This window comes from Eumetopias jubatus, unplaced genomic scaffold, assembly GCF_037043125.1.
Source record: "Eumetopias jubatus isolate StellerSeaLion01/CBP00866 unplaced genomic scaffold, mEumJub1_p1.0 scaffold_13, whole genome shotgun sequence".
Taxonomy (NCBI): Eukaryota; Metazoa; Chordata; class Mammalia; order Carnivora; family Otariidae; genus Eumetopias; species Eumetopias jubatus.
Genome location: NW_028274819.1, coordinates 13951488 through 13974715, shown reverse-complemented (window position 1 = coordinate 13974715; position 23228 = coordinate 13951488). Strand labels below are relative to the sequence as shown.

The window sequence follows — 23228 nt, the reverse complement described above, 5'->3', positions numbered from 1 at the left end:
ATCCACTTTTTTCAAAGAAATGGAATAATCCTAAAATTTGTATAGAACCAGAAAAGACCCCGAATAGCCAGAAGAATGTTGAAAAAGAAAAGCAAAGCTGGCGGCTTCACAATTCCGGACTTCCAGCTCTATTACAAAGCTGTTATCATCAAGACAGTATGGTACTGGCATAAAAACTGACACATCGATCAATGGAACAGAATCGAGAGCCCAGAAATGGACCCTCAACTCTATGGTCAACTCATCTTGGACAAAGCAGGAAAGAATGTCCAATGGAAAAAAGACAGACTCTTCAACTAATGGTGTTGGGAAAATTGGACAGCCACATGCAGAAAAATGAAACTGGACCATTTCCTTACACCACACACAAAAATAGATTCAAAATATTCGAGAGACCTAAATGTGAGACAGGAGTCCATCAAAATCCTAAAGGAGAACAGGCAGCAACCTCTTTGACCTCAGCCACAGCAACTTCTTCCTAGAAACATTGCCAAAGGCAAGGGAAGCAAGGGCAAAAATGAACTATTGGGACTTCATCAAGATAAAAACTTTTGCACAGCAAAAGAAACAGTCAAAAAACCAAAAGACAACCGACAGAATGGGAGAAGATATTTGCAAATGACATATCAGATAAAGGGCTAGTATCCAAAATCTATAAAGAACTTATCAAACTCAACACCCAAAGAAAAAATGATCCAATCAAGAAATGGTCAGAAGACATGAACAGACATTTTTCCAAAGAAGACATCCAAATGGCCAACAGACACATGAAAAAGTGTTCAACATCGCTCGGCATCAGGGAAATCCAAATCAAAACCTCAATGAGATACCACCTCACACCAGTCAGAATGGCTAAAATTAACAAGTCAGGAAACGACAGATGTTGGCAGGGATGTGGAGAAAGGGGAACCCTCCTACTTGTTGGTGGGAATGCAAGCTGGTGCAGCCACTCTGGAAAACAGTATGGAGGTTCCTCAAACAGTTGAAAATAGAGCCACCATACAACCCAGGAATTGCACTACTGGGTATTTACCCCAAAGATACAAATATAGTGATCCAAAGGGGTACATGCACCCCAATGTTTATAGCAGCAATGTCCACAATAGCCAAACTGTGGAAAGAGCCAAGATGTCCATTGACAGATGAATGGATAAAGAAGATGTTGTATATATATGCAATGGAAAATATGCAGCCATCAAAAAAAAAGAAAGAAAGAAAGAAAAGAAAAACCGAAATCTTGCCATTTGCAATGATGTGGATGGAAGGAACTAGAGGGTATTAAGCTAAGCGAAATAAGTCAATCAGACAAAGACATGTATCATATGATCTCACTGATATGAGGAATTCTTAATCTCAGGAAACAAACTGAGGGTTGCTGGAGTGGTGGGGGGTGGGAGGGATGGGGTAGCTGGGTGATAGACATTCAGGATGGTATGTGCTATGGTGAGCGCTGTGAATTGTGTAAGCCTGATGAATCACAGACCTGTACTTCTGAAACAAATAATACATTGTATGTTAAAAAAAAAAAAGATAGTAGGAAGGGAAAAATGAAGGGGGGGAAATCGGAGGGGAGACAAACCATGAGAGACTATGGACTCTGAGAAACAAACTGAGGGTTCTAGAGGGGAAGAGGGTGCGGGGATGAGTTAGCCTGGTGATGTGTATAAAAGAGGGCACGTATTGTATGGAGCACTGGGTGTTATACACAAACAATGAATCAGGGAACACTACATCAAAAACTAATGATATAATGTATGGTGATTAACATAACATAAGAAAAAATAATAAAAATAATAAAAGAAAAAAGAATATGATACAATTTATTATATATTTATCTATCGTTTTACTTTATTTTGGCCGTATTTAGCTGCAATAGCCTACATACGTGCAATTGGGCAGGTATATTTCCTGGCAGAAAGGCATTCTCCTTGAGTCTAGTTCCGTGAACAGAATTGGAGCAACAGGGCTAAACTCACACTTTCAGGTCTACCGATTCTATGTATTTTATTAAATGAACTAAAATCAAGAATGAAAGCTGTAGCGTTTTATACTTATTAACTTGATTTAAATATATGTATTTTCTAAACACAATTATGTTGTCACTTGTGTTAGTTTCCTAGTGCTATATAACAAATCACCACTGACTTTGTGGCTTGAAATAACAGAAACTTACTATCCCACAGTTCTGGAGGTGAGAAGTTCAAAATGAGTCTCACTGGGCTACGATCAAGAAGTCAGCAGGCTGTTTTCCTTCCTCGACTTCCATGGAAGAGTCTGTTTCTTTCCTCTTCCAGCTTTTAGAGGCAGCCAACATCTTTTGCTTGACATCTCCTTCCAAGCAGTGATCCCATTACTCTGACCTCTGCTTGCACTGCTACATCTCCTTCTGACTCGGACTCTTTTGCCTCCCTTTCCTTCTTGGGATTACATTGGTCCCACATAGATAGTCCAGGATAGCCTCCCCATCTGGAGGTCCTTAACTTAATCACATCAGCAAATCTCTTTGTGTGGAAGGCATCATGTTCACAGTTCTGGGCATCTTTGGCAGAGTGGGGAACCCATTTTCTACCTCCAATATTTATATCCATATTGGCATATTTTGTGAAACCGGGCAATCTAAATTCTTGCATGTCTCATTCACTAGTACTCATTGGGATAGCTCACAAATGCTTACACTAGTTTCGCTTTCTACATTACTTAGCTACAAAATTTGTCCTAAAGAGTCTATACACAAAGGCTCTTTGAAGGATAAGTAGAAAGCATTTGGTTCAATGGTTCCAAAGTGTATACACACATACACATGGGCTCACATATCACTTGTACACAATTAGGACTTGTAAGGCTTCCAATGGAGGTTTTCTGGTCCCTTAAAGTCTACATAAGTTTGGTTTGAGCTGCGAAAGCCATCTCCCTGCAAGTCCATAAGCCTTCACCAGATTCCTAGATTCCATAGGTCACATCTACCCTCTCTGTTTTCCAAATGGCTATTCCACAACCCACCTCCATGGAAAGGAAAAAATCCTTTCAAGGAAACCATTCAAGAAAGAAGTAGAAATCCCTGCAGATATGGGTGATAAGAGACAAAATAGAGTTTTCTACTAGGTCAAGTTTACATATGCTTAGAGAAACTTAACTACTATACCACAAAATAATTCTCCACTGTACTTCTTATATCCTCCGTATATATTGGCTGTTAACCTAATACTGGTGCCTTTCTCTTACTCATTCTCTCTGTCTAGCCTTTCTTTTCTCTCTTTGTCCCATTTAAAGGCTATAGATTTTTTTCCTTTTATTAAACAGAACTATTACTTATAAGGCCTATGACCATTCCATAAATAATACCACCAGTTGTCACCCTCTATCTTATGCACCTGTCCAGAATTGGTTTTGACTCTTTCAATACATAAAGGCACTTTTACAAACAAAAACCATCTACCAGGTTGGAGAAATTTTGTTGACAAAAAAGTTGTTGTCAAGCTTTGATAACAAACTCTTCCCTCATCTCACAGAACGTACATGACTTGGGCTTAACTAAAATGAACATATCCAAATATCTACTTCTTAACATCAAGCCACAAAAATAATTTAAGCTATAGTTGTCAAAAGAGGTCAGTAATGATTTTTAAAAAACACTAAAATTCATATTTCAAAGAATAGATTACTGAATGATAAAGATTAATGTTTACCTAATCACAAAGTGATTAATTTAAGACATATACTCAGATTATATATCAGTTAAAACCCTTATGAAATATAATGTAAAAAACTTCCATGTTAAGATATGGTTGCTTAAAATATTGCCTTGAGATCGATGCATGTCAAAAAGGGTGCAAACTAACAATTCCTTAATAGCTGTGACATCTTTTCTTATATTGTAATCACTTTTCTCTTTGTTTGCTTCCTCTCTCACAGTTTTTCAGCATTTTATCTGCATTTCATATTTTGACCATTGGGAAAACTCTGAAAGAGAAAGGCACTGTGGGAGGCACTCAGGACCAGCACACAGCAGGGATGGAGAATGGCTGCACACAGGGAGGGGTTGTGCCTCCACAGAGGAGTCAGACTACAGCTCAGCCACTTCTCCATACCTGCCAGGAAGATGAGAAGTCAGCTGGCCATGTGCCCAGGAGGAAAGGCAGGATTTGGAGGTCTCCCTGCCCTCACTCTGCTAGGAGGTGTTTGTCAATGTTTTGTCACTTCAACATCTACTTCATCAGCATTATCACAGCTATAGACATTCAAATAGACATTCAAATCATTATATTAAAATTAATGTGTGTCTGTCTCTATTAAAATTTCTGAACTTCTTTGTTGACGTGGATTAGTTAGTGCACTTTCCCATTTCAAATCTTGACAGATATTTAGATTTTTTATTATTTTTTTAAGATTTTATGTACTTATTTGAGAAAGAGAGGGAGAGCATGAGAAGGGGGAGGGGCAGAAGGAGAGGGAGAAGCAGACTCCCACTGAGCAAGGAGCCTGATGCAGGCCTTGATCCAAGGACCCTGGGATCATGACCTGAGCCGAAGGCAGACGTTTAACTGACTGAACCACCCAGGAGCCCCAGATAGTTGGATTTTTTTAAAAAAATAATGTATTAAATCAAGGAAAACAATATTAGCTCTATACGGTATATCTGATTTAATTATTTGCTGCAAACTTTACCATTTGTTCAAGAGGTACATATTCATAAGTTGGATGTCCACAGTATGAAATGCAGTGTACTGATGATGGAATGCATGTGGATAAAAGAAGTCTTGGAATAGATCCATCCTTATATAAATAAATTAAATGTGCTCTATTCATCCCCAAACAGGGCCTCGGGAGATATTTCAGACATGTTCATTCATGAGTCAGTGGGGACCACACACACAAAGTTGTTAATTGTGGTGATGCATGTAGAAGTCACAAGTTGGGAACTAACTAAATGCCTGTTACTATGGCAGCAAACCTATAGTAAATGGGGGCAGAGACAGATTGTAGCAATTTTATTAAACAGAGGCCAGCAGAATATTGGTGTGTATGTTACAAAATGAATAAAATTCAAAGCCATATAGATCAGTGAGAACATTGAAGTATCAAAGTAAGTTATATAAAAATCTGTGTGTGCACTTTAAAACATACATTATATTCACTTTATAAAGCCGCGTTCCTTTTTTTTAAGATTTATTTATTTAATTTAGAGTTTGAGAGAGAGTATATGTGGCGGGCGGGGCAGAAGGAGAGGAAGAGAATCTCAAGCGGACTCCCCTCTGAGTGTGGAGCCCAATGCAGGGCTCAATCTCTCCACCCTGAGATCATGACCTGAGCTGAAACTAAGAGTCAGATACTTAACCAACTGAGCCACCCAGGCACCCCATAAAGCTGAATTTCTTGTTAAGAACATATATCAACTTTTGTGGAGGAGATACTTGTGGAGGGAAAGGAAACTGATATAGGAGTGGGAATCAGGATGTGGATGCACACGGGAGGTGGAATTATGTATCATTAACTCAGTTTAGTCCCTTAGGTTAAAAAACTAAATATAAATAACTTTACATACATATTCATAATTTTTTATTCTTTCTAAGCTTTTAACACACTACAGGTCATGTGTAAATAGTCTTGTCTTTATCCTCAGATATAAAACATGGCAGAAGCCATTGTGGAAAATGCTGAAAGTTTATGTAATTGATAGATGATGAAAGCATGTATCTGAGAAATACTCTACTTACATCCAGATGTTTGAGTGAATATAATAAAGATAACAATTAAGGAAAGCAGGTAAATTGTATATATAAAAAAACAGGGCGCCTGGTGGCTCAATTGGTTAAGTGTCTGCTGTCAGCTCAGGTCATGATCTCAGGGTCCTGGGATGGAGTCCAGTGTGGGGTTCCCTGCTCAGCGGGGAGTCTGCTTCTCCCTCTTCCTCTGCCCCTCCCCCCACTCCTTCCTTCTCTCTCTCTCAAACAAATAAATAAAATCTTTAAAAAAGATTTCCTCAATAGGGAAATGAAAGTTACTCAGAATAATTAGCAAAGACCAGTAGCATCATTTCCTGCTCTCAGATGCTTGGGAATAACCAAGAATTGCATTCAAGCTCCCAGGGGAGTATCTCAAAGGGAGGAGATGCTCACAAATTCTCCTGGCAGCAGTCAGGTCTAGTAATCACAACAGAACAAGAGGACAGTCTTCATTTAAGGTGAATAGATGGTACTGATTATACTGATTACTAGATTAGCTACCGTAATGATTTTTGATGACTGTCTTCCCCTTAAATGACAGTTATGAGTATAGTCACCAATGTCAGACTCAGAACATTACATCATGTATATTAATCATCTCTGTTCATAACTAGGTTTTTTGGAACAATGATATATGTTTACCACAGTTAGTATGTTCTTTAAAGGTGGTAAGGGACCTCATTTCTATTTGTTATTATTTCTACATTGATATTGAGATTGCAGACAATAAACATGGTGAAGGGGGAGTAAGCATTTTTGCAAGCTCTACTTATAATCCTCCTCTCTCCTTCCCTCCCTCCCACCTTTTAATAACTGTGCAATGTTCTCAATATGACCAACCTCTTCACCTCAGTCGAGGTTATTTAGAAAATGTTATAGAATATTAAGTTGAGCTTGGGTGTTTGCATTTGCATAAGAAGATTCTTGGGCTCTATGTCCATCCCCCAGGTCCTGGTACAGCTCTGGAGTTTCTGCTTCCATCTGATAAGAGTCAGATTTGATGCTCAATTTGCTTGTTTGCTTGGATAGGACTGGTGAGGACAGGGCAACACAAATATTCACTCAATTGAGTTTCAGAAGAACTCCAGGGATTTGTAACATCACAATAAAATGAATGTTGGGATGAAGAGATTTGACAAACTGTACGAACTACTGTGGAATAGTCCTTTCTTTGGGTATAATTTTTGTAGCTTAAGACATTAGACTTTGTCATTTGATTGTTGCTAATGAATGTTTGTTATTGCTTTACTATAAACATTTTGAATATATTTTTGGGTAGAACAAATTTGTGAAGTAATTTTATCTGCCAAATATTTTATTTTTTTTTTTAATTTCTGTTTATTTAAGGGCATCCAGAGGTTCTAGTTTTTAAGGTTACTAAAGTTTAGAGGCACTTGGGTAGCTCAGTTGGTTAAGCCTCTGCCTTTGGCTCAGTTCATGATCTCTGGGTCATGAGATTGAGCCCCACCTCAGGCTCTGAGCTGGGCGTGGAGGCTGCTTAAAATTCTCTCTCTCCCTCTGCCGCACCTCCCACCCCCTCCATGTACAGGCTCTCTCTCTCTCCCAGGAAAATAAAAATAAGTTTAACATTTTCTATGACATTAAGTCCTTCACCAGTCTAGGGTTGATTTTTATATGGATCAACTAAACATCCAATTTCATCATCCTGTATATGGATAATCACTTTGCCCAGATACACTGAATAGGCCATTTTTGCATGCCTGTCCTAGGATGCCACATCTGTCATATACCACAGCTCTATACATTCATGGGTCTTTTTCTGAGGTCCCTATTCTTTTCCATTGGTGTATGCCATATTGCCTCAACAACTCCAGCTTTCTAATTTTTATTTATCTGGTAACATTATTTAAATCAATGTCAAATTCTACATTCCCTTAGTGAGATTTTGATTGTAAAGCATTGTGCAAATGAGATTAATTTGAGCACAACTGAAATTTTTATAACACTAAATTACATAATCCAGGAACATATTTTACCACTTTGTTTAGGATTCTATATTTTTTTCCCAAAAACGTCTTAACTTTTCACCTTTTAAGAGTAGGTACATTGTAGTTTTTATTAGATATTCTATCATTATGGTTTTTCCCTTTTATTCTTAATTTTTATAGCTTTTATCCATTCTAAATGGTATTAATTCTTCATCAGTTAAAATGCTCCATTTTTTTTTAATTCAGTCAGATAATGTGATGAATTCTAATTATAGAATTTCCAAAATTAAACCATCCAGCTGAACATGGGATCAACGCAGCTTGGACAACTGTCCTGTAATTGTTATACCTTTTTTAAATTGATATCAGCGACATATTAATATTGTTTTGTGGCTATAGATAGATAGATAGATATATTAAACCTGAATATATTATAGGTTTGTGGGATGTGTGTGTGTGTGTGTGTGTGTATAGCCTAAATATATTGTGGGTTTCTTTTATTATCTTTCTTTTTTAAATCATGATTTTGTCTCCTAGAATGAGTTACAGGGGGGTTCTCATTTTTTCACTCTGGAATCAAGTTAGTAAAAAAATATGGATGATTTCTTTTTCCATGAAATTTTGGGACACCTGCCTTTAAAAACAATTGGAAGGAGAAAGGAGTTGGAAAAGTAGAGGTCGATAAAGTGGAATCTTTAAATAAAATGTGTTAACAGAAAACATTTCGTGTATACTTGATGGAAGATGAAAAAGGTGTAAGAATAGTATTTAAATTAAAATATGATAAATGTACTCCATTTCTTTCAATACCATGTCCAGTTCGCTTTATTTGGATCAATAAGTATTTGTTCTGTCCATGTACATTTAAACAGATAAAATTTAAGTACTTTAAATCTTGCCATATTTCTTTTCCCTTGTTCCCTATTACTCTGTCTTTCATTCATGTACCTCATGCAATATTATTTACCAGCCTCTAAGATATTTGAGATAGTATCCCCTACTTTGGAGTGATATTTCTCTTTGTTGGATAAGCAGTATACTGGATGATTTTAGGCAATACATTAACAAATACAGTCTAACTTTTACTTGTCTTAAAATGTATTAGAAAGTACAACTACACCATTAAACACAACATTTCAGAGAATCAGTACTAAGGTCAAAGCAAATGTAAGAATATAGCGAATTCTTCTTTTTTATATTGAATAACTTGTAGATGCAGACCATACTTGGTGTGCAACATTTCACAGATCAGAAACTGAAAAAAATCCACATGTAAGTGCTAAATATTGAGATACACTATTCTAAGAAAATAAAATGTATTTATGTGCATTAGAGTGGGCATGTTATGGACATCTGCAAGTTTGCTAAATTGTGTATCATCATAAAAATCATTAAACAATATTTAAAACTCATAAAAGCATAGTGGAATGGGAACACAATTTAATAAATCAAATGGGTAATGGAATGGGAATACCATTAGATATGCAGAGTACTAATGAGAAATGCAAATCAAAGTCTATTAAATGAGTTATTCATGATTTACATGGAGGTTGGAACTGACGTTGCAAGGGCAAGAAGCAGAGGATTATTACTTTTATTATAATTCCTTTTAAAGTAAGATATATTTAGCCAGTTATAGGTATTTTAAGTGAAAAACATTTTTAAAAATTTCAAAATTCCCAGCCAACATGTGGCACAAAAAATAAAATGGCTACGATATACCTTAGGTCATAACACTTTTTAGGTTTGGTTCCAGGTTCAATGATGGACGTGAGTCTTATTTTAAATTAACCCATCTAAAAAATTAGATTTATCTTACCCCTGATGGCTTTGCCTCCTAAAATGTCAACAGATGATGTTTCCTGAAACCCAATGATTCTTGTGATGGTTGTTCCCACAGCAATTTTCCTTAATGGCCTGGATGAACAAACAAAATCTAACAGTGCTAACAGAATTCAGCCTAATGGGAATCATAGACCATCCTGAGCTTCAGGTTCCCTTCTTTGAGCTCTTCCTCATCATCTACACAGTCTCAGTGGTGGGCAACCTGGGCATGATCATCCTCACCAAGGTGGACTCCAGGCTCCAAACACCCTTGACTTCTTCTTCAGACACCTGGTTTTCATTGACCTTGGTTATGCATCAGCTGTGGGACCCAAAATGTTAGTAAATTTTGTAGCTAATCAAAATACAATTCCCTATAACTGGTGTGCTACGCAGCTGGCTTTCTTCATCTTGTTCATCATCAGTGAGCTATTCATTCTGTCAGCAATGGCCTATGACCGCTATGTGGCCATCTGTAACCCTCTGCTCTACATGATTGTTATGTCACAGAGGGTGTGCTGGGTGCTGCTAGCAGTCCCTTATGTCTACAGTGCCTTTCTTTCTCTGATAATTACCATAAAGATTTTTATGTCATCCTTCTGTGGCCATAATGTCATTAGACATTTTTACTGTGACAGTCTTCCCTTGTTAACTTTGCTGTGCTCAAGCACACATGACATTGAGTTGATAATACTGATCTTTTCAGCATTCAATTTGGTTTCCTCCCTTGTGACAGTGCTTGTGTCCTACATCCTGATCCTAATGGCCATCCTCAGGATGAACTCTGCAGAGGGCAGGCACAAGGCCTTCTCCACCTGTGGATCTCACCTGACAGTGGTCATTGTATTATATGCAACACTATTCTTCATGTATGTGCAGCCCAAATCCAGTCATTCCTTTGATACTGATAAAATTGCCTCTGCATTTTATACTTTGATAATACCTATGCTGAATCCCATGATCTACAGCCTGAGGAACAAAGATGTAAAAGGTGCCCTGCATAGGATATGGAAAAATCTGCACAAACTGCCTATATAGAATTCAGTATAGACTATGTATACAAAAAATTATGTTATAGACTACTATTTATTATATGACATAGGCCTTTGAGAGGAGTAATGTGTAAAAGTAATGGAAAACTAGAAATATTTTTCCTGTTTTCAACTTATAGGTATTCCAATAGTGATCATCTTTCTGGTATCAACTTTTATTTGTCCTTAAGTATTATGTAAGGGACTGGAGTCCAGACTTCTGTTCTCACATTTCCAATACTTATGTTGCAATTTAAGGGAAGTCTGTTTTAATACATCTGCCATTAAATAATTTTTAAAGGCTTTCTGGTGTCTTTCGTTAAATATATTTTGTGGGCTAGACACCATTTTAAGACCAGTGCCCACCACGCTGGAATACTGACATAAGATGGCATTTATTGTTTGTTTGTTTGTTTTTTGTGTGTATGCTGGGCATATATACATCAGTGAGTAATCAGCAATATCTGTCTTAATGACACTTTGGTGGATGGCATTTCAGATTTGTTGCATTATGATATATGAACATGTATAAGCATGGGAAAGCAGAATAAAGTTTGATTATTTTCAAGTGTCATAAATATGTAAATTAAAAATGCAAAAGACTTTGCACTGAAACATTAGAAATAATAAGTGAATTTTGTAAGATTAGTGGATATAGTATCAACATATTAAAGATCAATTATTTTGCTATCCACCAACAAAAATAAAGTTGAAATTTTCAACTATCAATTATACTAGACAAAATTTATATAATATTTAGGGAAAAACCTAATGAACAATTTGCATGATTTCATTGCTAGACACTACAATAAACATTACTGAGTTATTGAAGGAGAGATAAATGTTAATATACCACCTCATTGGTTGGAAGATATAAATGTTGTGATGATGCTAGTTCTCCCAAAATTCTCCCTAAATTTTCAGATTTAATGCAGTAACAATCAAATCCAATACTATTTGTTAATGCTTAAATTGATATCAAAAGTTATGTGGAAATGCAAAGGATCTGGAATAGCCAGGGCAATATTTTAGAAGAAGAAAGAATTCAGAGGACTTCCAATAACAGATATCAATTTCTTTAATGAAGTAGATTATTTTTTAAAATATGTCATTAGTGCACATATTTACAGAGAGATCACAAATATAAAAATAAAGTCCAGAATAGACTCACATGTGTAATTCCACTTGTTTTAAAACAAAAGCCCTACTGAAATTTAATGAGGAAAATCATGCTTCTCAGTGAACTGACCTTGTTCAATTAGGTTCCTATGTAAAACATGCATCTTGGTCATTTATACACTACATGTAAACATTAATTGAGATGTGTTATGAATGGGAATGTGAAAGCTGAAACCAAAAGGTTTGTTAAAGTAAAATAAAATAATATTTTTATGACTTGGGATCAACAAAGATTCCTTAAATGGGATACAAAAAATAATAATAATAATAGAGAAATAGTACTCTCTACAATGAAAATGTGCATTAATGAAAATACACCATAAGAAAGCAAAAAATTCCAGAGGGACCACATTTGAAATACACACACCCGGGGTGCCTGGGTGGCTCAGTCATTAAGCGTCTGCCTTTGGCTCAGGTCATGATCCCAGGATCCTGGGATTGAGTCTCCCATCGGGCTCCCTGCTCCACGGGGGGCCTGCTTCTCCCTCTCGCACTCCCCCTGCTTGTGTTCCCTCTCTCACTGTGTCTCTCTCCGTCAAATAAATAAATAAAATCTTAAAAAAAAAAAAAGAAATACACACACCCTACCATGGTAATTTGTAAAAAAAACAAAACAAATTGCTTAACTCCTAGAATGAAGATGATCAAGACAATCTACTGGGAAGGAAAAATAAGTTGGGGACGGAGCAAGACACCTAAAGGAACTCTTCACAAAAGAGGATATCAAAACAGCCAAAAACATGTAAATGTGTTAAAAAAATACATAAATGTGTTAAAAAAATGTGTTAATTATTCAGTACATAAATGTATGTGAAGACTCTATACTGTGACCTCATTACACACTCACCAGGATAGCTAAAATTCAAAGTTTGTTTGAACAATAATTCAAAGAGTTGATAAAAACGTGGAACACTGTAATTCTTTTACTTGTTTCAGGGAGAGTACATTGCTATAAAAACTTTAGAAAAATAAGGGAATAATTACTAAAGTTTAGTATATGAATACTCTATGATGCAGCAATTCCATTCCTGTGTAATTATGTCCACTGGAGAATAAGTAATAGAATGTTTATGGCAGATGTAGTCATCATAAGTGTTAAATGCTTATCAAGGGTGGAATGGGTAAATATGTGGTGGCATGTTCAAAAAATATATTCTACAGAGCAGAGCAAGAAGAAGAGGTAAAACGAAGAGAAGGAAGACCAGAGGAGGAGGGGGGTGGCAAAGAAGATGAATGAATATAATATTAAGTGAAAGACACCGTACTCCCCAAAAGTTACACCAGCCATACAAATAGCAATGAAACTAAGCTGTAGTATTATGAGCACTTTACATAAGTTACACATTTTGTTTTAGAATGCATAATATAATTAAGGAGTCCTGCTTGTAAGCAAGAATGTAGGGCTAATTTCACAATTGAAAACCTATTACATAAATTAACATTATTATAAGTTAAAAGAAAAAATAAAATAGGTTTATGATAAAATTCAACACCTATTTCTAGTAAACTGCCTGGCTGACCAGAATAGAAGAATACAGTATTATAAATGCTATCTATAAAAGTCCTATATACCAGGATATACCAGGGCGGGGAAGGACAAATAAATTGAGGACAAAAGATTTTAGGACAGTGACAATATTCTGCATGATATTATAATGATGGATACATATTGTTTCACTTAAAAATCTAAATAAAACTTTTAATGTAATACTAAAACGTTAGAAACTTTACCTCTGAAATTGTCCACAAGACTAGGAGACCCAGTCTCCGCATTTATCTTCAGTATGTATTGAACATTGTAGCAGACTCACCATGATAAAAAATAAAAGGTAAAGATGATAGGAAGTCACAAACTGCCATTTATACTTTTTGATAAATGTTGTAATTAAATACATAGGGAAATATATAATTTATTAGAAATAATAAATGAATTTAGCAAATTTGCTGGATATAAAATAAACTTTAAAAACTCAGCTTTATTTTTACATGCCACCCACAATTAGAAAATAAAATTTAAGGAAAGATAACATTTATAAAACCATTAAAAAAAAGAAACCTAGGAGTGCCTTTGGCTCAGGTCATGATCCTGGAGTCCCGGGATCGAGTCCCGCATTGGGCTCCCTGCTCGGCAGGGAGTCTGCTTCTTCCTCTGACCCTCCCTCCTCTCATGCTCTCTCTCTCTCTCAAATAAATAAATAAATAAAATCTTTTAAAAAATTTAAAAAAAAGAAACCTAATTTAGGAATAAATCTAATAAAAAGTTCTTAAAACCTCAGTAATAACGTGTACAAAAATTTAATAAGACATTTATAAAAGATAAATCAAGAAAATGTATACCAAACATGTCCATGGAATGGAAGACTTACTATTGTAACAATGTCCAATATCTTGATATTGATCTATAGTTCCAATATAATTGCAAGAGGAATCCTTTCTTCTTCTGCCCTCCCTCCCTCCTTCCTATCTCCTTCCATCTTCACTTTTTCCTTTTAGAACTTTAGAAGCTGATTGTAAAATTTTGTCTGTTTTTCCTCTTTTAGTGGGCATCTCCTTTGCCTCGTATTTTATTTTTCAACTTAAAATCATATTCATTTTTATTGCTGTCAGATAAGTAGGCATTCAGCATTCTTTTTTTAATTTAAATTTGATTTTATTAACATATAGTGTATTTTTAGTTTCAGGGGTAGAGTTTAGTGATTCATCAGTTGCATACAACACCCAGTGCTCATTCTATCAAGTTCCCTCCTTAATGCCCATCACCCAGTTACTCTATCCCTCCACCCACCTCTCCTCCAGCAACCCTCAGTTTGTTTCCAATAGTTAAGAGTCTCTTATGGTTTGTCTCCCTCTTTGTTTTCATCTTATTTTTCCTTCCCTTCTCCTATTTTCATCTGTTTTGTTTCTTGAAATCTACATATGAGTGAAATCATGCAGTATTTGTCTTTCTCTGACTGACTTATTTCACTTAGCATAATACCCTCTAGTTCCATCCACATCATTGCAAAAGACAATATTTCAATCTTTTTGATGGATGAGTAATATATATATATATAATCACATCTTCTTTATCCATTCATCTGTCAATGGACATCTGGGCTCTTTCCATAGTTTGGCTATTGTGGACATTGCTGCTATAAACATTGGGGTGCATGTGCCCCTTCAGATCACTATATTTGTATCCTTTGGATAAATGCTTGATAGTGCAATTGTTGGGCCATAGGTTAGCTCTATTTTTAACTTTTTGAGGAACCTCCATACTGTTTTCTAGAGTGGCTGCACCAGTTTGCATTCCCACCAACAGTATAAGAGGGTTCCCTTTTCTCACATCCTCGCCAACGTCTGTTGTTTCCTGAGTTGTTAATTTTAGCCATTCTGACAGGTGTGAGGTGGTATCTCTTTGTGGTTTTGATTTCTATTTCCCTGATGTCCAATGATGTGGAGCATTTTTTCACACGTCTGTTGGCATTCGTATGTCTTCTTTAGAGAAATGTCTGTTCATGTCTTCTGCCCATTTCTTGACTGGAGTTTTTGTTTTTTGGGTTGGGCAAAACACCATAAAAAGGTGAAGGATGGCACTTGTGATGAGCACTGGGTGTTGTATGGAAGTGTTGCATTACTATATTATACATCTAAACTAATATTACAGTGTATGTTAACTAACTGGATTTTTTTTTGTTTTTTTAAAGATTTTATTTATTTCAGAGAGAGAGAGAGCACGAGGTAGGAGAGAAGGAGAGGGAGAATCTCAAGCAGACTCCCTACTGAGCTCAGAGCCGAACCAAGGGCAAGATCTCAGGACCCTGTGATATGACCTGAGTCGAAACCAAGAGTCAGCTGCTTATCACCTGAGCCACCCAGGTGTCCCTGACTAACTGGAATTTAAATAAAAACTTAAGGGGCACCTGGGTGGCTCAGTTGTTAAGTGTCTGCCTTTGGCTCAGGTCATGGTCCCAGGGTCCTGGGATCGAGCCCCACATCAGGCTCCCTGCTCAGCGGGAAGCCTGCTTCTCCCTCTCCCACTCCCCCTGCTTGTGTTCCCTCTCTTGCTGTGTCTCTCTCTGTCAAATAAATAAAATCTTTAAAAATAAATAAATAAATAAATAAATAAATAAATAAATAAATAAAACTTAAAAAAAAAGAAAGAAAGGCAAAACACCAAAAATAGCAAAGGTAATCTTGAAGAAAGAGAATAAAGTTGCAGGAGTTGCACTCCCAGATATCATGACCTATTAAAAGCTATGGTAATTAAGAAAACATTTTCTTGTGGACAGACAGGCTGATCTATGGAATAGAATAGTAACTCCAGAAACAGATCCACACATATACCATTACCTAACTAAGGATGGAGACATCACTATTTTCCAAAAGAGAAAGAATGATCTTTTCAATAAGTGTATTAGGTAATTTGTATATTTATTTGAGAAAAACTAAATTTGGACACCTACCCAGACCTTATCAGAATCACTTCTGCTTGATATAAAGGTCTAAATGTGAAATGTAAATAAACATTTTAGATGAAAACATAATGGGACATCTTTGTGGTACTAGAATATGTATAAATTTTAAACAAAACACGCAAAGCAATAATTGTATAAGACTAAAATAATTCATTGGACTATTTTAAGAATTCTGTTCATCAAAATTAATAATGTGAAAAGGAAAGTTTCGTAGTAGGAGAGAATACTTTTATTACACCTATATAGTCAGACATACATAAATGAAAAAGGACTCATGCAAAATATAAAAATAACTTATAAATCAATAAATAGTTGACATGATATACAATACAAAGCTGACAAAAGACGTGAACAGGTACTTTTCAAAGTAAATATATAAATATTTCTAAAACAAATGAAAAGGTTTTTTATTTCATTCAGTACAAGGATAATGCAAACTAAACCACATAGATACCCATACACAACATCTAGAAGGCTAGAAAGAAAATGATGTAAAATACCAAATCTTGATAAGAATATTGAGCAATTGTAAAAATTTGCACGGCTACCAGGAATGCACATTGATATAACCACTCTGGAAACTCATTTGGTAGTACTTACTAATGTGGAAAGTGCATATCCTATGGCTCAGCTATTTCAGGGTAGGAAATATACAGAAATAGAAATATATTCAAGATTAAGTCAATCTTGCTATACACACAAAGGGTGTGGGAGTAGCCATTTTTAATTACCATTGTTAGGAAACTTTTGTGTTATCAGGGTAATAGTCTCTATAATCTGTAAATGATTCTCTTTAATAAATACATGATAAAATCCAATTTTTATTATTTCACAAGAGCCAAGATTTGAAAAAGAAAGCTTTATGTTAATCAAAATATCAGATGAAGTAGAATGCTTATAATATCACTATCATAAAACCTAAAAATTGAAACCAGTTCTAATATTTAACAATAAAATAATGGATAACTAATTTGTGATATATTCATAAAATGGAGTTGTACACAGACATGAGAATGAGCATTCTACAATGACCATAACAGTATGTTAACTGAAAGAACCCAGACACAAAAAATAGTATATATAAGATTTCTTTTATATAAAGTAACAAAAATAGGTGAAAATAATTTATGTTGTTAAAAAACAGAATAACGGTTATCTGTGTGTGTGTGTGTATAAGGGGGGCAGTTCATTGTAGATAGGAAAATGAAAGATCTTCTGGGGTCCTGATAATGTTTTATTCTATTTTTGTTATTGTCATTGCTGTTTAATCTGGATTCCAATTACACAATGTGTTATGTTTGCAAAATTTATTTATGATAAATACATTTGTCAGTATGTATATTATACGTCAGGAATAAGTTTAAAACACCACAAATGAGAAAATATATATTTTATATATATATATTATTTTCCCTTGTGAATTTTTAAAAGGATGCAATAAGCATCATTCAAACATTCCTCCATTAGGTCCTGATCCATGAAATCTTAAAAAGCCATTGTATTAACAGGAAACAATTATGGGTTGGGAGAAAAATGAGAATATCTTTCCTACAGATACAGTGTTTTGATTACAGATCTCTGAGTTAGAGTAGAAAGACTTTACCAGGAGACACTGTGTGGAAAGGTATCTAACAGAACTTTATCTGTAAGGAGATATAAAGATGTACGCTATAATTCACAGATATACCATGGCTTCATTTTTAACCTCCAGGCTTAATTAACTTGTATTCTTTCTCCTCAGGGAGAGCCTTAAAGGAAGAAAGATACACATAAATCCTTCTTACTGGGTTATGTTAGGAACACATGGGAGTACAGAAAGATTCCTCCTCAGAAGTGAGTGGACTGCTCCTGTCTCTGTAACTAACTCAGACTAGTGACTCTTCAGGACCCCATTAGTGTCTGATACCTCCCTTGGTGATTTAGCCATCTCTTTAATAATCTGCTTTGATAACTGAAGTTTCTGAGTGAATACAAGGTTGTAAACAACTTTATTATAATTGTGGGTGAAAGCTAGACATTTGCTATGAGGCAGCAAGCTTGTATTCTGTAGATCTAAAAGTGGATTTGCCAGGTTATAATGGCAATTCTATGGTTAACTTACTGAGTCACCATCAAATCGTTTTCATAGTGGTTGTACCATTTCACATTGCCAACAAGAATACAAAGAGGTTCTAATCTCTCCACACTTTTGTCAGCATTTATAATTTTCAAAAAAAAAAAAAAAACCATCCTAGGGGTGCCTGGGTGGCTTGGTCCATTAAGCGTCTGCCTTCAGCTCAGGTCATGATACCAGGGTCCTGGGATGGAGCCCCTCATTGGGCTTCCTGCTCAGTGGGGAGTCTGCTTCTCCCTCTGCCTCTCCCCCCTTGGCTTGTGCGTGCTCTCTCTCTCTCTCTCTCTCTCTCTCTCAGATTAATAAATAAAATCTTTAAATAAGCATCCTATGGGGTGTGAGGTGGTGTCTCATTGTGGCTTGGATTTTCATTTTTTTAATGAGTAGTGGTGTTGAACCTTTCTTCATGTGCTTATTGGCCATTTGTATATCTTCCATGAGAAATGTCTGTTCAAGTCTTTAGCCTGTTTTCTAATTTGGATTTTTGTTTTGTTTTGTTTTGTTTTGCTATTGAGCTGAAGAATCTTTATATATTCTATATAATAGAGTTTAACCGGATATATGATTTGCAATCTCCTCCATTGTGTGTGTCATCTTTTCATTCTTTGATAGTGTTCTCTGAAGCACAAAAGTTTGTCTGGTTTTTTTTATTTTGATTATGTCCATTTATCTATTTTTACTTTTGTTGTTTGTGCTTTTGGTGTCATATCTAAGAAAGTTGTAAAGAGCTCAGCTGAGCTGGGAGAGAGAGAATTGAGCTGCCGGGTGTTGGAACAGCCAATATAAAGCAACAAGATTTCAGCCTTTAATCACTTTCTACAATGGTCATCTCAGTGATATGTCATGCAAGTTAATGATTATTTTTATATTTAACCCCAGTATAGGTTTCCCAAATGGCCTGTACAGAGAAACACAATGTAATGAGATGGAAAGAATTCATTCTAATGGGAATCACAAGACCCCCTGAGCTGCAGGCTCCATTGTTTGGACTCTTCCTCACCTTTCACCTGGTCTCAGTGGTGGGTAACCTGAGCTTGATCATCCTCACCAAGATAGTCTCTAGGCTACAAACACCCATGTACTTCCTCAGACATCTGGCTCTCACTGATCTGGGTTATTCAACAGCTGTGCTAGTAAACTTTGCTGTAGATCAGCCTACCATCTCTTATAACTGGTGTGCTACCCAACTCACTTTCTTCAGTATGTTTATTACTAGTGAAATTTTCATTTTGTCAACAATCGCTTATGATCACTATGTGGCCATCTGTAACCCTCTGCTCTACACAGTCATCATGTCACAGAGATGATGTCAGTTGCTGGTGGCAATCCCCTATCTATACAGCATTCTTTTGTCTTTGTTGACCATTATATTTCACCGTTTGGTGGCTATAACGTCATCAGGCATTTCTACTGTGATAATCTACCACTGATAGCTTTGCTCTGCTCAGGCACACATGAAATTAAATTGATAATTCTGATCTTTTCAACTTTTAATTTGATGTCATCTCTTCTGATAGTCCCTGTGCCTTACATGCTGATCCTTGTTGCCATCCTTAGGATGAACTCTGTAGAAGGCAGGCACAAGGCTTTCTCCACCTGTGGATCTCATCTGACAGTGATAGTCATATTTTACAGCACTCTATTTTTTATGTATGTGCAGCCTAAATCCAGTCATTCATTTGATACTGATAAAATAGCCTCCTTATTTTACACTTTGGTTATACCCATGCTGAATCCCATGATCTACAGCTTGAGGAACAAAGAGGTGAAAAATGCCCTATATAGGACCTGCAGAATGTTTGCAAATGTTCTATTTAAAATTCACGGTAGGATACACTAACAATAAATTCTGTATTAGCCAATGTACATTATAATTAACCTTGCTATAATCTTGTTCTGTTGCTTCCAGGGGATGAGCAAGAATCAATGTGTGATAAGCGTAGAAATAAAGAAATTTCTTGATTATTTTCAAATTTCAAATGAGGATAATCACCAACAGATTTCTTCTTTCTCATACTTCAGATACTAACCTCATTTAGTTTCAATTCCAGGTCAAGTACAATTCCTACATGTTCTGGCACTACCCTATTTGTCTGCCTCTTCCACTAAACACTTATTTTTATAAAACCAAAGACACCATATATTCTTTTCACAATCTTTTCTATAACTTTCTAGCATAGTAAAAGACACACACAAAGAAGATACCTGATAGATACTATATAAGTGAATTAATCAAGGAAATAAACATATATTGTGCACTTTAACAATCAAAATCCCTCTCTTTATGGGGCTTACAGAAAATAGGCATCAAGAGAAGTGGTCCGTACAGTGGGATGGATTGGATTAAGCAATGTGAAAATGGTATAGAGCCAGTAGCCAGGATGGGGGTTACCTTTTAATTAAAGTTGTCGGAGCACTCTGCTAAGATGGCATTGAAACAAACACTTGAGCTGAGTGGGTAGACTCTGACTACCTAGTGGAAGCCTATTCCATGGGGACAGAACTGACATTGCTGCAGCTACCGGTGACTGATGTGCTGAGGAACACCAGAGTCAAAGGTGGTGGGAGCATAAATGGGACTAGGAAATAAAACTCGTACTTTTGGTACTTTCCCATTAAAACAACTACAAGGTTGTACTCGTACAACCATTCTGGAACTTGTAACATAGAATTTGATCTTGTAAGACTATATAGACCACTGTACAACTTACCTTTTATTCCAAATGATAAAAAAGCCTTTGGAGGATTTTGAGCTAAGGAGTGGTTTGATCTATCTTTGATTAAGGGACAGCTATGACTACTGTGCAAATAATGGATGGCAAACTCTAAGGTTGGAAATTGAAGATGCTGAGGGGTTAATCATGGTACATTTGAGAGAGAATAGAGGTTTAATCCAGGACAAGTACAATCAGAGGATAGAAATGATGAGATTCTTAACATATTTTTAAGAAAATCTCAATATTTCTTCACATTTATGTGGAGTATAAGAGGCATAAAAAGGAAAATTAATGATTTAAAAAGAATGGAAAGGCTAGTTCCAAGGCTCATCTTAAGATATGCTGAATACTTTTTTCTGCTTTCAATTAATATGACCTTAACTTCCCATTAAAACAAGGGGGGAGAAAAGCACCAAACCAAGCAAAAACAGAGACAAGATATATGTAACAAGTTGTCACAACACTGACATCAAGTAACAAAGGTCAGGTTCCCTGATGGATGAGGAAAAAATGAGGTGAATCCTATGATGGCTCCACCTGCCTGATGAGTTGAAGAAACAATGTTGAGGGTCCAGTAAGTCTATGGTAGCTCAATTTTGCAAGACAGAGTGCCAACACTAGGAGAGCTGTCCAAAGAAAGAACCCTGGATCTCTGCAGAGAATCCTCCTCAATTATTGAGATTAGTGATCAACACATGCAAGAGGAAACCATCCAGGCGAAAGAAAGAATCATCTAAGAATATGACAGGCAACTGTATCTGAAACTCAAACAGAGGTAGAATTTGTGCAAATGTATTGCACAGGGAGTAGAAAACCTCATAGTTTATAGGACTTTAGGTAAAGTATTCAAGAAGGTCTTCCTTCAGTAAGTGAAATAATTAGCCCTAAACTGCTACACTGCTCTGGTCCCACCCAGGAAATTATAAAAGCAATATCTGAAAGGATTAAACTATTTCAAAATAACTATATCCTAGAACAAAATTCAGGGAATATTTTTAAAATACAAATGTATCCAGTATCCATCAAGAAAAATTTGCAATGAGTTATATATTTATAATATATATTTTATATATATAATTATAATTATATATAATTAATTAAAATAAATTAAATTAATTAATTAATTTAAATAAATAAATTTAATTAATTAAATGATTGATTTAAATAAATTAAAATTAATTTTATATAATAAATAAAAATTAATTAAAATAAAATTAATTAAAATAAATAAAAATATAAATATAATTATCAGGCATACAAAGAAGCAGGAATACATGATCCATAATGAATAGAATAACCAATCAATGGAAACTGGTCAAGAACTTGCCCATGTTTGAAATAACAAACAAAGGCAAAAAAACAGTTATTATAATTGTGTATCATAGTTTCAAAAAGATACCTAGAGACATGGAGGGTATTGAAAAATAAGAATCTCTACACCTAGAGATAAAAAATACCATGTTCAAGGTGAAAGATAAATGGGATTGTATTTACAGCAGATCGGACATTACAGAAGTAAAGATTAGTGAGTCTACAGATACAACAATAAAAAGTATCAAAATGAAACACAGGGAGTGAAAAGAACCAAAAACATAAAAAGAATAATAATCTGGGAGACAGTTTCAAGCAGCCAAGTATGCATGCAACTGGTTTCCCCAAAAAAGGATGTCATTAGAATTATTTGAAGAAGGGGCACCGGGGTGGCTCAGTCGTTGGGCATCTGCCTTCAGCTCAGGTCGTGATCCCAGCGTCCTGGGTAGAGCCTCGCATCCGGCTCCCTGCTCGGTGGGGAGTCTGCTTCTCCCTCTCCTACTTCCCCTGCTTGTGTTCCCTCTCTAGCCCTCTCTCTCTGTGTCAAATAAATAAATAAAATCTTTTTGAAAAAAGAATCATTTGAAGAAAATACATGTGAAAAATAATCAAAGATGATAAAAGTTGAAAGACCTCAGATTCAAGAAGATTAACAAACCCCACATACAAGAAACACATAGATAACTACCTGAAGGCAAATCATCATTAAATATCTCAAAGCCAGTGATCATAAAACATTAAGCAATCAAAAAGCAAAGATACTTTATATAAAGAGGAACAAAGAATAATGGATTTATCATCAGAAACACTGCAGGTGAGAAGACAGTGAAGCAACATCATTAAAATATTGAAACAAAATAATTGTCAACTGAGAATTTTGTACCCAGAAAGTATAGTGAAAAAAAAATGGATTAGTGGTTGACT

At 35.7% G+C, this 23228-nt stretch overlaps 2 pseudogenes; both read left to right on the top strand.

Annotated features, from left to right (window-relative positions):
• The first annotated feature begins 9584 nt into the window (after positions 1–9584).
• Positions 9585–10534, top strand: LOC114215379 (olfactory receptor 8K3-like; annotated as a pseudogene).
• Positions 10535–19169: 8635 nt separating this feature from the next.
• Positions 19170–20116, top strand: LOC114215214 (olfactory receptor 8K3-like; annotated as a pseudogene).
• The last annotated feature ends 3112 nt before the right edge of the window (positions 20117–23228 follow it).